Genomic DNA, 13,639 nt, shown 5'->3' on the forward strand with positions numbered 1-13,639 from the left:
ATTAAAGATATAGGATTGCTCTGTGCATTATCTGAAATATGTGATGCATTACATGTATTTAATATTTTAAATATTCAGTTACACATTGTGTCATGGATACTCGGACTGCAGCTTGACTACACAAATAAAAGAAAAAAAAGACTACACCAGCTCTAGCACAATTATAACTGTGCATGTAAATATACTGAATGTATACATCCCCACACGACTGAAACACCATCTGTTGTCTAGATCCATATTCCTCAGATATTTTATTGCTATGGACAACTCCTAACTGAATCAGGGTCAACACATTTCATTTGTCAATAATGTTAATGTATAAGCAAAAGTTGGATTATAGAGCATATCTATAATATGATTACATAGTGTCATTTTAAACAAGCCCAAGAAAGTTCGGAATTTCAAGTAAAGACAGAAGCCTGAATGCAAAACCCTGAGGCTGAAAAACTGGCCTCAACTTTCCTCTGCATCAAGATGATGCAGGCAGAATCCCAGTGACATCACAATACATTGGTCATGTGATGCTCAGGCACAGAGTTCTACTACATACAGCTCATACAGTACAAGCCCTAATATGCTTCTAATATGTATTAGTGCTTTAATAGTCTTAATAAATGTATTAATATAATACTAGTATGAAACAGTTTTAGTGATTAAAAGCTTCTTCCATCCATCCAGCCAGCTGGTAGCAGCGAGGTGAATGTTAGTGTGTGAATTTACAATTTACAATCAGTAGTGCATCACTGCAAGTAACATGAGAGCCGTGCGACATGCTCACGCGGTGTGTGTGGGCATCTACATTCATTAAAACCTAAACAAAGGTCTGCACAGGTGTGATGGAGCGCGTGGGAGACCCCGCCTTCTCGGAGGATGACGAGGCCATACGATTGGCCGCCTCGCGCTGCAGCTCTTCCACCCTCTTCTGAAGCTCTGCCCGTTTTGCTAGCAGCTCTTTGTAGCGCTGATGGACAGGCTCCTAAAATAAATTTTTCATCAAACTGAGACTTTCAAACCAAACATAAACAGCACAAGCCATTTAAAAACACATTATATGTCCTTAAAATGATAGCTAAAATGACTGACGTTTAGTTGATGGATAACCCTGGGTAAACATAATTCTGGGTTATCTTGATTTACATTGCTCATATTTCACATGGGGTTAACAATTAATACTGGGTATTCATAAATTGACACTGTACATTCCTAAACCCCAGGTTAACATCCTTATTTGCGGTGTCAATGTCACTGATTGGACAAATGCAGTCCAATACTGTCAAGTTTTTCCTGAAATGGTTTTTTTTCTTCATTCATTCATGTTTTCTGTCACCATTTGATAGTTTCACAACTCCGGGTAAAAGTGGTGCTAAATTACCCTTTGCCCGGGGTCAAATGCAGAGTTTAGAATGACGATAGCCTGGGGTTTTAAGTCCAGTGTGAAAAGCCTGAATGAATTGTCTTTCAAATGTGAGCAAACTAGCTAGCAGAGTCAGATAATAAACCTAACAATTTCAGTACCTACACATCCATTAAAACCTGGAGTGTACCTGTGGTCGCATGCGAGGATTCCAGCGTATGTAGTAGGAGACCCAGAGCTGGAGGTGTCGTATACCAACGGTGGGGGGGGGAAGAGAGCACATGGGAGGGATAATGTACATACAGCGGATTCACAAACTCTTCTAGCTGACTGTTCACAAACGACCATAGAGACACAGTGCGCTTCGGGACTTCCTAAACACAAAACAGACAGTCTCTTAGACCCACACACACTTATAAATAAACAAGTCTCCCACAAACAATGACAACAGATAATTTACTGTAAGTTGCTTTGGATAAAAGCATCTGCCAAATTACATCATGATCTAACTGTCATATCCCTACTCTTTAAATGAGATGCATATAAAGTGTGCAAACATTTATTCCCAAGGCCATTCTCACTCTTACCTCTTTAAGTCTTTGCTGCTCACTGTTACACAGAAATGTGCCAAAGAGGCAGCTGTAGAGGTGATCCAGTATTGTTATGAGGAAATACTCATTGAACTCGAAAGCTGCAGGAAACTACAAACACAAATACCTATTACTTATACAGACAAAGACCACAGAACATACTGAAGACATGGGCAGGTGGGCAGGTGTTGCTCTGGAAACCCTGGGGTGTTTTGCACTCACCTGTCTTGTCATCTGCCAAACACAATCAATGAACTGCAGGAAGATTGGTGAGCGATCGGCATCTGTGTGATTCTTATCACCATGGCCCACTCGCTGTATACACAAAATACAGTCATGTTCAGAAGTATGGGGTCAGTGAGATTTTTCTAACAATTTGATAGAAATCTTTTATGTTCACAAAGGCTACATTTATTTTGATCAAACATACAATAAAAATACTGTGAACTATTATTACAATTTATAATAACTGTTTTGTATTGAATATATGTTCAAATATAATTTATTCATGTGATGGCAATTTTTTTAGCAGTCATTACTCCAGTCTTAAGTGCCACATGATCCTTCAGAAATCATTCTGATATGCTGATTGAGGAACAAGTAACATATCTAATGATTAGCAATGTTGAAAACAATTGTACTACCTAATATTTGAGAAAGTGTGTACATTTTTTAGGATTCTTTCATGAATTGAAAGTAGAAAAGAACAGCATTCATTTGAGAAAAAAACAGTAACTTTATAAATGCCTTCACTGTAACTTTTGATTAATTTAATGCATCCCTCCTGAATAAAAGTATTAATTTCTTTACTGAAAAAAAATCTTACTGACCCTACATTTCTGAATGGTAGTGTACATATTATGTTTTTGTATTTTTTTTTTTAAATGGTCAAAAGTATATTATATATTCTATAGAACTAAAATAGATAGAATAGAAAAATATATTACAATGAAAATGCAATTTCCGATAGAAAGGCTTAATTTGGTTTCTGGAGTAGCTGTGCAGCACATAAAACAAAGAAATTAGATCATATGTCAATATAATGGTATGTGCCCAGATACTAGTGCACTTATATAGGGCACTATGAAGCAGTTATTATATACAAATAGTGAATGAGTTAACAAGTGAGCAATTTGGGATACGGGAAACCTATTATTCTCTCACAGTCTTGCTTGTTGCTGTATCATGTGAACTACAACTGGACCTCTGACCTGTTGGAAGCGGTGACCAAAGCTGAGCCCACTCTTTCTCTCAGCAGTATCTGAAAGCCTCGTATGGTTCTGTAGTGAGAGTCCAGCATTATCAAGGCCAGTGAGGTCAGCTGAGGAGTTCTGTCCCAGCCGTCACTGCAATGAACCACCACTGAGGTTTTTCCCAGACTCCACCTTATCGGCTTATCCTTAAAGCTCCAGCCAGGATCAACTATCACACATACACACACCACCACAGTCAGGGCCACATTCATCATCCTCATGTTTCCTAACATTTGAGAAGGTGATTAATGTGATCACGCTTGTCTCACCTTAATATGCTCCAGCCAGTGGGTGGACTCGAGATTGGAAAGCCAGTGAGATTCCTCAATGTTGGGATAGACAACGTCCTTCAGTTTCCGCAGCGACTCACGCATTACATGAATGTTGTGGATATCCAGAAATACCAGTTCAGCGTTCTGATAAGCATCTTCACTCTCAAACCCACCTCCTTTCATCTAAAATGCATATAAACACAGGCTTTCAAAATTTCTTCTTCCATTCAAAACGCACACTTGAAGTTAAAGTGAGTGCCTACCTTGTTAGCTGCAGCATTCACACTTGGTCTGGCATCGAATATGAACAGTTTGTGTGATTGAGCGTTTGCGTCCATAATGGCCTGAAGGAGCTTCTCATCTTCTTTGCAGCGGCGACCGTTCTGGCCCACCATCGTTTGACTGGCACGCACCACTGCGGCCTGACTCTCTGGGTGGATCCATGACAGCACCTAAACCAGGGCGAGCAAACAGCTTTTAGTGGTGAGGCCCGGTGACGAATAATTGTGCACACACAGACTGATGTGTGATGATTCAGAAACATCTCATGACAGCTGACCGGAATGCGTCCTTTGGCCCTAAAGCTGGAGACGCGTCGCAGTTCTCTCATCAGTAATGGTTACTGCGGGGACAAATAGCAGTGTTGCTGGGTATGAATCACACACCTCGTAGTGGTCATTTACTTTGGAGATCCTCCAGCTCTCGTTTGGAAGACCCTACACACACATACACACATGTGTATTTTACAAACACGCCGCACAAAAACGTGATTCTCATTGGTTGATCACAGCATTTTGCAGCAAATATTTTTGCATAATGATGATAAACTAGATATAAATGCTTGTTGTCCCAGGTAAACAATATTCTATACAGTTGTGCAAAGAAGTCTTTTCACTCCGTAGTCATTCTCATTCTATTCAAATATTTAAAATGGTAAAAAAGAAAAAAAAAAAATTATTTTATATTATTCATTTTTGATAAGGAATATATCTAATATATTTTATTATTATATGGACATTACATAATACAATAAATATTCAATATTGAATAATTTTGTAATTATTTCAGATTATATTTTCATGTATTAATTTGGTAAGTACCTGTGATACATGGGATAATGAATCATCATTAGTTGCAAAACAAAACCCCTTTAGGGTGATACAAGCCAACTGTGCATTACATTAAGAGTTCTAATCACTCTAAAAGTGATTTATTTTTGCAACACATATTGGATGAAAAAATATTTACCACCATGAATAAACACAGGCTGTACCTGTCTCTTGTATTCAGCCAGTGGATCATACACCTTCCATCCGTTCTCGGGAAACACCTGCTTATACTCAAATTGCAAAGAGAGACTAGACAAAGAGAAAGGAAGGAGACAGACAGAGATATAATGCATTTTAGGGCTGATGCTGAATCAGTTTAATTTTAGTATATAAATAATACTATATGCTATATTTTATATATGCTCTCTGTTTATTTGTGTTTCTCACCATGTTGTTTGAACACTGGAAAAGCGCAAACTTCATCAGAACCTCGAACACTGACTTCTTTAGTGAGTACTCAAGGTTCTTTTGTGCACAAAACGTAGATTCCTCATATCCTACAAGACACACCACATTAAGGCAAATATGAAAGAGTAAAAAAAAAAAGATGCATCAGGGTTTCAATGGTAAGGGTTTTTATTCACCTGCCAGTTTAATGTCTTGGCAATATTTTCAATGGCCCTATCACAAAACTATATTATATTTTTTTTAGCAGTGTGTTTTTCATATGTGCCATATGTTCACATTCCATTACATAACAACAAATACTAAAACTTAAACTATAATAAAAATAAAAATGTGAAAGTATTAAAATGAAAGTAAAAATACTGGGCAATAATATATATATATTATATATATATATTATAATATAAATAAATATATATATATATATCAATTTTGTTGTGCTTTTGTCATTCGATCACATTCTTGTACGTAAAAAAACATTTCTAAATTTTAAGTTTTTCAAGTGTGCATTTTTCATCTAACAGATTATATTTTGCCAGCTTTATTTAGCACTCTGAGTTTGAGAAAGGCGTTACTAATCAGATTTAGAGCATTACTAATCAAATTATTTTATATATAGCCTATATATATATATATATATATATATATATATATATATATATACAGAAAACTATTTATTTTTTATATTTTCAAAAAAAACAACGACACTTAAAACCTTGCATGACAAACAGCCTGTACGAGACATCTCCTCTGCTACTTGGTCTGCTTCCAATCTTCTCTACTCTGCGCAAACGCTCCCAGTGGGTAGATCTAGCCCAAACACCGGTTTCCTACCAACACAACAAATGGGGTGATGGAAGGTCTATTAGTTTTAGAAATTCTCTCCAGCCGTCATACAGAACAGGAAACAGCATAAGCACGTGGCTCTTACCCGTCAGTGCATATGAAAGAAAAGTCTGTATTAGTGACGTCAGAGATCCTCTAACAGGCCCAATGACCTGACAGAATATAAGTCACGATCTTTAGCTGTTGGACACACACACACACAATAAACAGATACATTTAAACCATCAGAATGGGATGATGTACCGGAAGTCAGTATAATGTACCACAAAGACCGGAATCCTGAACCAGTTCCTCTGGCAGAAGAGAGAAGTTCGTCTTTTACTGTGGTCCTTGTACACCTGGCACACAGAAGAACACGAGATCAATGATAAAGGAACTGAGACTTAATCCAAAATTCACAGGCTCACATTTTCATACGTTTTTCATACCTTTTCAACTGCCTTTGCTTTACCTACTCTGTAATGAATTTAAAAACAGATGAGGTTTAGTCATAGTAACAGTTCACTGAGCAGTACAACAGTTTAAGGAACAGAATAAGAATGGCTGGGTGGACGTTGGCCCTCACTGACCTCGCTGAGCTCCGTGTCTGAAACTCTGGGGCCACTGGAGCGTCTGAGCGTGTCGTGGTGGAGCTGAAAGAGGATAAAGACGGATTAAAGCACACCTATGAGCTTTTACACCTTAAAGGAAGTGTTTTTTCTCAGAACATGAAAAATTCTGTTCATAAATTACTGATACTCATGTTTGCTCCAAACCTGTATGTCGTTAGAGTCAGCTCATCATTCACTATCATTACATCTAACAGTTACTTTACTACACAGTAAAAATGAGTGGTGTCACACTGCCTAACAGCTCCTTTGGATGTACTTTTTTTACAGATTAATGAAAGAAAGTCGTCATACAGGTTTGAAACAAAAATGAAAAGCTGAGCAAATAATGACCAGAGCAATTTTATTTCTGGGTGAACTATGCGCTTCCGAAATAACCATAACGTTACTTAGCTGAAGCGCTCCTCAATAGAAAGCTTAAAAATATATCTTATATAACGTCCCGGTACGGTTTTTCATACAGCGCGTTTGCGAATCAGGTAAGTCAGTTATTGTATAATATTCACTCAGTAATGAGTCTGTGTGAGAGAGACGTGTTGTTTTATCTTGGTAAGTAACGTTACCTGCACCGGCGACGCGACGCTGTCCACACTGACTGGCCGCTTTCCTCCATCCCGACCGCGCCACTGATAAAGTTGTCAAATTAACTTACAACTCTGTTAATTTAGTAAGTGTTCAGTGCGGAGTCTCACAGTGAACACTAACAGTCGGAAGGTCCGGCCATGTCTTCCCAGAATCCCTCTAGGTGGGGGCTGGCAAGTGCGCGCTCGCGCGTTGGGGCGTTTGTGACCGTGAGCGCGTGTTTGTTGTGCACCTCTTGTGGGATTTTCTTCCGCCAGATTAAAACTAGATTAAACAACGTGAGACACAAACACCAGCATGAGCGCAAATGTAACTATATGTATTTAATAAACAACAACAACAACCAATAAAGTTAAAAGAATGTCCACGTATTTAAAAAAACAAACTTTACTTTATTATTTTACTTACATGTTAATGTCGAAATGTTAATGTCCTTTAATATTAAAAATGTTGGGATGTTGGGATTAGGGTTAATAAAAATGAATGAAGCAAATGCCTTTTATTGACCAAATATGATTTTTAAAAAGCATTGATATTATTACAACATTTTTAATTCTTTAAAAATTGTGTTAGATGTAGATATAACATTGACAAACAGTGTTTTTAACTGATTTAACTGTAACTGAATTTACTGAAAAATAGAGAAGGACAAGCTCAGTGACTGTACATATGTGAAACATTCTGGACAAGACAGCGGCAAATAATGGACAAAATGAAAGTAAAAGATAGACATAGAGGCAATTAGTATTTATTTTATTTTATTTTTTATTTTTTGACAAATAAAAAGTCTGGTATATTTCCTAGTTTCCAGTATTAAGTTCCTAGGTCAGCTGAAGTTATAAAACCCTAGGATTAATAGAAATCAAAGGGGGCAATCTACTGTACATTCTTGTATGTGCCATTATACCGTCTCAAATGGAAGAGCAATTAATTAAATTCTATGTTTTTCATTGATAATAAGGATAACCATTTGGATGAATATGATCTTTTGAAGCTGCTGTTATGGATGTAATTTCAGTGCTTTTTATAATACATCGTTATCTAAAAACAGTTTTGTTTGTTTAACACATTTGTGAATACAGAAAACTGGATCAGTGTGCAGTGTGCAGTGTGCACTTTGTGTAAACTTTTCCTGGTATGTACATGGTTATGAATGTGTGTGAAAGCAAACCTATGTACAAGCTTATGTAGGTGAGTTGTTGGTATGTTTGTTCATGTGTAATGCGTTTGTACATAATTTGCGTCACAGTGTCTGCTGGTGGGTGTGTGCCTTGGATCTGATCTGAATGGTTAAGGGACGGGCAGCACAAGCATCTTTTGTGTGGAGATGTTGGTAGTGGGGGGTGAGTAACAGCGTGGACTGTGACACGAGTGATTAGCAATGCAAATTCCTCCGGTACTGCAGCATAATCTGGGGCACTGGGGAAACATGCAACCCTTTCCTGTGCGAGTGTGACTTCAACACTCTTCTTCTGCTGGCAGGGACCCTCACCAAACCGCAGGTAAACATCAGCCAAATACCAAACCCTATCAAACACAGTACTAAACCTACCAATTAAAACCCTGTCATAATCAACTACCACCACCATGTTCAAATCCAGCAACTCAGTAATCAACCAACTACCAAACCAGTAAAGTCAGGCATGAAACACCCCATCTGCCTGATTTACTTCTAATTTAGAAAGTTTACAAACACTCACTGATCATGGAATATACTACACATAGTAATAAATCAGAAGATACTCTGGGAAACTAAAAATCTGTATTTGAAGTGAAGATGTTCTGCAGTATCTTGGGACATGAGGCACTTAAATTGATTTCTGATGTATGTTCAAGATGTTCCTTTTCTCTACCCTGTAAAAAATATAAGGGTTCCTTATTGGCATTGATAGTTCCATGAAGAACTTTTAACACCTATAGATCCTAGTTTCTTTATAGTACCAAAAAAATAAATAAATAAATAAAAATAAAAAATTAATTGCTCTTTAAACTAAGAGGAGGAAAGGTTCTATTTAAAACTGTTCTTTGAAAGGTTCTTTAGGGAATCAAAAATGGTACTTCTAAATGGTGAAAAAAAATTTTTTTTTGTAACATTTATTTTTAAGAATGTATGATGACATCTATTGCTGTATTTCCTTAAAACAATAATAAAACACAATCCACAATTTATTAGTAGTAGAGGGGGGAAAACTACCCAAAAGTAATAAAACATAAAAACACTTTGCACTGATTGAGATGTAGAAGACTGTAAGGTGGTAATGCAAATGGTACATTTGATATTTCACCATTACAAGACAACAATTTTTAATTTTGCTATAGAGAGAGTAGAGAGGAGAAGAGAGAGAGAGAGGAGGAGACTACAATCATATTCTATTATGTTAAATGTCAAAAATTATAGAAATATAGCAATATTCACCAATTATGTAAAACAAAATTACATGATAAGACTCATTTTAGACATAATTTTAATGAATTTCAAAATGGTTGTATATTCAGAGTATTTGCAAAACAAGCTCTGTTGACACATTTCTAACCAAAACCCATTTATTACCAGTTCTAAACTTCTAAAACCTTTAATTCTTAAACCTAGAAAATCTGATTTCATAATGAATAAAAAAAGAAAACTCTGCTGCTGCGCGGTCCTGTGAGGTCAGAGCATTTTATATTACATAAATCTGAGGCAGTTGAAAGGCAAAAAAATGGAAGATACTCTGTGACCCGTTATCACAGAAATACACACATCCAAGCGCGCACCACTCTTGTTCTGTGACTGAACCCACGCTTTCATTGTGTGATGGGAGAATGACAATTGGCTCTGAGTTCGCCCGGTCACCTTCACATGGGTGGCTGTGCCTTCATAAATGGTTTGTGTGCACAAGCTGGAGACACTCCATCTGAAGAAGGTTAAGTAGACACACACACACACACACACACACACCGGAGACACGGCGGGTCTCAGGAACCCTCTACAACGGGCTCTGCCCATGCCCACTAACAGCACACACCTGCGGAGCCTGGTAATGTCTGAATACTGCATAAATCTCTTTCTCTCACTCTCACTTTCTCTATGGTTGGTTTGCTGCTGTTTTCTGCTGTAGATGTGGTTGTATTTTGTCCTTGCACTTGCTTTTCTTGTAAAATGTAATTGTAAAATTGTTAAAAATGATGGTTTCAGAAAAAAAAAAAATGAGGTACATTCAGGTAGCATACAGTCATGAAAAATCACTTTCATGCTAGAAGTACAGGGACAGGACAAGGACATTTAAGTCCATTGTCAAAGGTATAATGTAAATTCATATTCTTGTGGTTGTGCATTGCTTTAAAGAATCTATATTTGTGACGTTGCATCAGACGTGGTCATTATGTGTTTCTTATTTTGACTTCTCATGGTTTATTGAACAGTAAATAAGACGGGGCTTAAATCCAGACTTGTGATGTGTTATATGGGTTTTATGCATCAGTGCTGGTGCACATTTTTGCTTGCTGTGTGTTCTGTTTTTAGGCTACTAGGGTTTAAGGCATCTCTTATGTTTCAACCAAAAATGCAGTATTGTTTGATTATAAATCCAGTAAAAAGAACAGTGATATTGCGAATCATTGAGCTACAATTTCAAATAACTGTTCTCTATTTAATATTTAAACTATCTATATATATATATATATAATATATATATATATATATATATATATATTATATACTATATATATATGAGTATATTTATATATGATATAATATATATATATATATATATATATATATGGTGGTGAAGTTACAGCAGCCATTATTGCAGCCTTCAGTTTGAGTCTTTCAGAAATAAAAACGCTGATTTGGTGCTCAACCACAATTATTCGAATGATCACGGTGTTGAAAAAACTGTTGTGCTGCTTAAGGTTTTTATGTGGAAACTGATGCTTTTTTAGGATTTTTGAAGAAAATAAAGTAAAAAAACAAACAAAAAAACAACTGCATTTATTTGAAATAAAAATATTCTGTAACATTTTAAATGTAACCCATGCCACTTTTGATCTTTAATGTCTCCTTGCTGAATAAAAATATTTTGATTAATATATTTTTTTAAATCTTCCTGATGGCGCCATTTTTTGTAAGTAGTGTGTGTATATATTTAAATAACATTAAAATATGTCAGATAACAAGCTGATCACTGTATGATGCCTTCCTGCACCCGTTTAGCGTTTTAGAGTGGCTTCTGTTCTAATCGTTCTGTTCTAACCTGTCGCTGTGTGTGTGTGTGTGTGTGTGTGTGCGTGTGCGTGTGTGTAGTGTGTGTGTGTGTGTGTGCGTGTGCATGCATTGTACAGCTTTTTTTGTGAGGGAGCAGTTTGAGTTTTAGACCATCAAAGTGAGGTCAGTCTTGTAAAGTGAGGAAGGGCATTTTGCCTGCTCCTCACTTTCTGAGACCCCTTCAAAGGCCTGTTTGAGGGTCAAGACTTGGTTTTAGGGATCAAGTTAAAATTGGGTAAAGGTTAGGTTTAGGGTAAGGGTTTGGGTGAGACGGGCACTTAGTTTCTGAAGTAATGAGCTAGAGATTGGCATTGTGTCAATGTACGTAGCCTCACTATGGCTAATGTATAGCTATACAAAGTTGTGTGTGTGTGTGTTCCCTAATAACAGTGGACTTTTTTCTCCGTCTTTTTTTTTTTTTACAGATCTGGAACCAAAAATGAACTGGGGCGTCTTATTACTTATCCGGATCAGCGGCGTGAAAACCGGCATTCCACCGGCATTGGGCGGATTTTGGCTGTCTGTCCTTTTCATTTTCCGGATCATGGTTCTGGTGGTGGCGGCCGAGAGCGTGTGGGGCGATGAAGGAAAGCGCACTTCATCTGCAACACCCAGCAGCCCCGCTGCAAACAGCGTCTGCTACGACCATTTCTTCCCCATCTCCCACATCCGACTGTGGCGCTACAGCTGATCATTGTCTCTACCGGCCCCCGCCCTGGCTGGTTGCCATGCACCATTGCACATCGTCGGCATATCGACAAAAAGTTGTAATGCCGCCAAGCTGGCCGCACCAGTCCAAAAGACTTAGAGCAGATAAAAACCAAAAGATGAAAATTACTGGCGCCCTTTGGTGGACATACATGATCAGTCTGCTGTTCCGTGTGTTATTCGAAATCCGCCTTTATGTATCTGTTCTACATGATTTTTACCCGTGATACAAGAGTTCCGGCTGGTAAAGTGTGACTCGTACCCGTGCCCAAACATAGTCGACTGCTTTGTGTCCCGACCAACAGAGAAAACAGTGGTTCACTATATTCATGCTGCGGTGTCCGGCGTCTGCATCCTGCTCAACATCGCAGAAAATCGTCTTTCTTGTTGGCAAGGGCAACAAGTCGTCATCTCTCAATAACATCCAAAGGATTCCCCAGTGGGAGCCTGGATCTCTCAGAAACTGTGCTCCTTTTAGAAGCGCTGGTCCTCTCACTCTCCGAAACCTAAATAGGCTATTTCACAAAAACACTTAATGTTAATGAGGGCTAAAGTCATTGATCGTGGGTTTTTTTTTTTTTTTTTTTTTTTGAAATTTTTGGTTTTTTTTTTTTTTTTTTTTTTTGACATATAATATTAATCCACAGCAATTTTAGTAGAGCAATATTTGAAATAAATTCACACTGCTGTAGGCAAATTTTATAGCCTAGGCCTACTCATATTGTCCCTAAAAACAATGCAATAAAAATGTAATATTTGTGATAGAATCACTGGTTGATGACCAAGATTAGATTTAACACATTTTGCACATTTTTGTTTTGCAAAATGGTCAACAAAAATGAGGTATGTATGTTCCGAAATGTTCCAATTTATTTCATCAGCTTTACTTCATTATCTTGTAGATCAGGGCCTCGCAAACTGGCTTCCGAAAGTCTTTTAAAAATGATGTAAATGTTACTTAGATTATCATAATCTTAATTGAAAATGCTAAAACCTAAAAATTAAACATGTACAACATTAACTGTCCTTTTTTTATTACAACGCAAGCTTGCTCAGGAAGGTCATCAAATATTGTCTCAGCCAAAAGTGTCTGCCTTGTGAGTCAAAAAACTGTTGAGAATCACTGCAGTAGATAGTTAATTTATGATAGATAAAACACAATTTAGCTTACACTCAAAGCATCCAGAAACTGTCACAGCACTAACCGGTTTATAATTGCTGTCATATCTTTATCTCCACAAACTATCTCTACAAATACTTGTGTTGCCAGATAGATTATCAAAATTCAGATTCGTCTATGAAGATTTATTATTTAAAAAACTCCTGTGTGTCAAAAAAAGTTTTAAAGTAATTATTCTATGTAGTTTTTCTTGATTGCACAAGTAACTCTATACACTTTCAAATTTCAATTCGAGATTTATTTCTTTTTTACTTGTAGGTCTGTACACAGGGGGCATTACCTCTTGGGGGCGCTAGAGCTCCAAAAGACGCCAGTCTTCATAAACCACAAGTGACTGTAAATTTTTATCCACTCATATTGCTATAGGTCAGTCTCTCTGGACCAGCATTTGTTAATGTTTCTGTTCATGGACATGAGTTAAGTACTTTTTTTTATGTTACAACATGACATCTTTTTTTTAATCTGTTTTGTTAAAATTGCTTACTGATA

General features: G+C 37.1%; 2 pseudogenes; one reads left to right on the forward strand and one right to left on the reverse strand.

Annotated features, from left to right (window-relative positions):
• Positions 1 to 223: 223 nt before the first annotated feature.
• On the reverse strand, positions 224 to 7,050 carry LOC122137351 (annotated as a pseudogene).
• A 4,651-nt stretch (positions 7,051 to 11,701) lies between these two features.
• LOC122137352 lies at positions 11,702 to 12,570 on the forward strand (annotated as a pseudogene).
• The last annotated feature ends 1,069 nt before the right edge of the window (positions 12,571 to 13,639 follow it).

This window comes from Cyprinus carpio, chromosome B5, assembly GCF_018340385.1.
Source record: "Cyprinus carpio isolate SPL01 chromosome B5, ASM1834038v1, whole genome shotgun sequence".
NCBI lineage: Eukaryota > Metazoa > Chordata > Actinopteri > Cypriniformes > Cyprinidae > Cyprinus > Cyprinus carpio.